We start from the raw sequence: 4,207 nt of genomic DNA on the forward strand, positions 1-4,207 counted from the left end.
CCAATTCACTGCTGAATTTCACCAAACATATAAAGAAAAACTAATACCAGTCTTACTCAAACTATTCTGAAAAAATATGACAGAAGGGAGTACTATCAAACTCATTCTATTAGGCCAGTATTACCCTCATAACAAAACCAGACAAAGACACATTAGAAAAAGTAAACTACAGGTTAATATCCCTGATTTATCTTGATGAGATAATTCTCAACAAAATACTAGCTAACTGAAATCAACAACACATTTAGAAGATCATTCTTTATGACCAAATGGGATTTATCCCAGGGATGCAAGAATGGATCTTGAAATATGCAAATCAATCAATGCGATACATCACATAAACAGAATGAAGGACAAACATCATACGATCATTTCAATAGTGGGTGAAAACACCTTTGGTTAAATTTAATATCCCTTTATGATTAAAAAAAAAAAAGAATCCCTCAAAAAACTAAGTGTAAAAGGAACATACCTCAATACAATAGAGGCCATATGTTACAGACCCACAGCTAGTATCATACTGATTGGGGAAAACTGAAAGTCTTTCTTCTAAGATCTGGAATAAGACAATGCTGCTCACTTTCACCACCATTATTCAACATAGTATTGGAAATCCCAGCTAGAGCAATCAAACAAGAGAACAAAATAAAAGGCATCAAAATTGGAAGAAGTCAAATTATTCTTTTTTGCAGATGATATAATCTTATATTTGGAAAATAAATAAATAAATAAACAACTGGGCCGAGCCGAGCCCCTCCCGCTCCCTCTAGGAGTCAAAATGGCGGCGAGGGGAACCTGTTGCAGTGCGGGACCCTGAGCCACTGACAGAAGAGGAGAGGGCGGCGGCGGCGGTGGGAGGAGGATGGCTGGGGGTGCTGGCGCCGGTGCAGACCGCGGTGCTGGCGGCGGCGGCGGCGGGGGCGACAGCAGCGGTCCCAGCGGCAGCAGCAGCGGCGGGAGGAGCCTCCGGGAGATGGATGAAAAGAGGCTGCTGGATCCAGGGTTGAAGGTTCATAAAGGCTCTGGGATTATACTCTGAAGAACCCGCAGACGGAATGCCTGAGTGACTGAAGAAAATGGGTGCTAATGCATCTAATTATCCTCATTCATGTTCACTGAGGGTAGGGGGAAATTCACAGGCCCAGCAGACTTTTATAGGGACATCATCCTATTCTCACCAAGGCTATGGTTGCGAATCAAAATTGTATAGCCTTAACCATGGCCATGAGAAATCACAAGACAAAAAAAAAGAACCTCTGGCCTTGCCACCCTCAAAAAGAAGTTTATTAAGCGTCGGAAATCTAATAGGTCTGCCGATCATGCCAAGCAGATGCGAGAACTCCTCTCTGAGTGGGATGTTAGAGATGTCAATGCTTTAGTGGAGGAATATGAGGGAACGTCAGCATTAAAGGAGCTTTCTCTACAAGCCAGTTTGGCTAGACCAGAAGCCCGGACATTGCAGAAAGATATGGCTGATCTTTATGAGTACAAGTATTGTACTGATGTCGACTTAATATTTCAAGAAACTTGTTTTCCTGTTCATTGTGCCATTTTGGCAGCAAGGTGTCCATTTTTTAAAACACTGCTTTCTTCCTCACCTGAGTATGGGGCAGAGATAATAATGGACATCAATACAGCTGGTATTGATATGCCCATGTTTTCTGCTTTGCTTCACTACTTTTACACAGGAGAGTTTGGAATGGAGGACTCAAAGTTTCAAAATGTCGATATCCTTGTTCAGCTTAGTGAAGAATTTGGAACACCAAATTCCCTTGATGTAGGTTTGTGTGGACTCTTTGATTACATGTGTTATTATGATGTCTTCCTTAGTTTTTCTTCAGACTTGGAACTGGTTGAAGCTTTTGGTGGAAATCAGAACTGTTTAGATGAAGAGCTCAAAGCCCACAAGGCTGTTATTTCTGCACGGTCCCCATTTTTTCGAAATTTATTACAAAGAAGGATACGAACTGGTAATCACAGACCGAACTTTGAGGACCCCCACAAGAATTATATTAGATGAGTCCATTATACCAAAAAAATGTGCAAAAGTGATATTACACTGTATGTATACCGACGTGGTGGACCTCTCTGTTTTGCACTGTAGCCCCTCTGTGGGGAGTCTCAGTGAAGTTCAGGCTCTTGTCGCAGGGAAGCCAAACATGACCAGGGCAGAAGAAGCCATGGAACTTTACCACATAGCACTGTTCTTGGAATTTAACATGCTTGCACAAGAGGAGACTACAGTCAGCAGGCCTGCCTGTGCAGCAGAGCTTTCAAACAGCTGTTTACTGCCTCAGTCTTACATATGAAAACCCATCCAAGGATAACTGGACATTTGAGGAAAGCTTCCAAATTGAGACAGAGATCAGAGAAAAAAGAACAAAGTCCTGGAGGAAACAGACAATGAAGGGAGCAGAAGAAAAACTTCAGTAGAATCAAAATATCCTTATGTAAAAGAACTTTTTATGGAATCAGTGAGACATAAACAGGATGCTATTACAGTCAAAACAGGACCTCTTCAAAATAAGATAGCAGAAATGAAAGATATAATGGAAGCATTGAAAGGTACAGTTGAGGAAATCTAGAAAGTAAATAATAATGAAGAGATGAGTGGAGACAAATAAGAAAATTAGAGTATTCATCCAGGGTCTAATATCTAACAAATAGTGGCTTTAGAGATATATATATATACCAGAGAAAAGTGAAGAGAAGACAGTATCTAAGGAGTAATACAAGAAATATTTCCAAAACTAAAGGAATTTCTATATAAAAAGTTTCTTTTTCAGAACACTAGGGGAAAAGAGACAATTTTAAAATGTTGCAGGGAGGAGAAAAATTAGGTTCCATGCAAAGAAATAGGAATCAGATGGTATTGAAATTTTCAGTAGCAACAACTGAATACCACAATACAGTGAAGTAGTGCCTTCCAAAAGCTGATGGAAAATTATTTTAAACACAAAATCCTATATTTAGACAAATAGTCAATCAAGTGTAAGGCTAAATAAAGGCATTTTTCAGTTATACCTCAAAAAACTGCCTGAGCAGGGATATTTCCCCTGCTTCCCCACTCAGGCAGCTGCTGAGAACATATTCCACCAAATGACGAAGCAAACCAAGAACACAGAAGTGAAGGATCTAGAAAATGGAGCCCAGCACGGAAAGGAAGCAAAGGGAGATCCCAGGCATCAGCCACACGGTAGGTCTAGTGGGCTTTCAGTCTAGCCCAGACCGGGAGGGTGAAAGGCTCTAAGGAAAGAGGTGTCTGGGAAGAAATCAATTACTTTCAATGTTTGAACATTAAATAGCAAATGACAAAGCGAAAAAAAGTAAATAAATAAATAAATAAATGAATAAACAACTGAAGACTCCACCAAAAAACTATTCAAACTGATAAACAAATTCAGTAAAGTTGCAGGATACAAAATTAACATCTAAAAATCTATATGTAGCATTTCTATATGCCAATAGTGAATAACCTGAAAAGTAAATCAACAATGTAATCCCATTTACAATAGCCAGAAATAAAATAAAATACCTAGGGATAAACTTAAGGTAGTGAAAAATCTCTACAATAAAAGCTATAAAACATCGATGCAAGAAATTGAAGAGGGCACAAAAAAAATAGAAAGATATTCTATGTTAATGGATTGGAAGAATCAGTATTGTTAAAATGTCTATATGACCCAAAGCTATCTACAGATTCAATGCAATCCCTATCAAAGTATCTATGACATTCTTCACAGAAGTAGAAAATAATCCTAAAACTTTTAAGGAACCATGAGAGATATAGAACAACAAAAGCTATCCTGAGCAAAATAAAAAATGGAAAGAACCACATTACTTGACTTAACTATATCTAAAAGAAAACATTGATAAAATTCTCCAGGACTTTGGACTGGGCAAGTATTTCTTGAGTAATACCCCACAAGCACAGGCAACCAAAGCAAAAATGGACCAATGTGATTACATTAGGTTAAAAATCTGCACAGCAAAGTTAGCAATCAACGAAGTGAAGAGAAAATCCAGAGAATGGGAGAAAATATTTGGAAATTGTTCAGCAGACGAGGGATTAACAGCCAGAATTTATAAGGAGCTCACTAACTCAATAGAAGAAAATCTAATATTCTGATAAAAACACTGGGAAAAGATTTGAATAAACATTTCCCAAAGGAAGACATACAAATGGCAAAAAGATACATGAAAAGGT

General features: G+C 38.5%; 1 pseudogene; it reads left to right on the forward strand.

The window, feature by feature from the left end:
* The first annotated feature begins 871 nt into the window (after nucleotides 1-871).
* Nucleotides 872-3,267, forward strand: LOC101021957 (annotated as a pseudogene).
* Nucleotides 3,268-4,207: the final 940 nt, after the last annotated feature.

The sequence above is a fragment of the Papio anubis genome, chromosome 3, assembly GCF_008728515.1.
Source record: "Papio anubis isolate 15944 chromosome 3, Panubis1.0, whole genome shotgun sequence".
Lineage (NCBI taxonomy): Eukaryota > Metazoa > Chordata > Mammalia > Primates > Cercopithecidae > Papio > Papio anubis.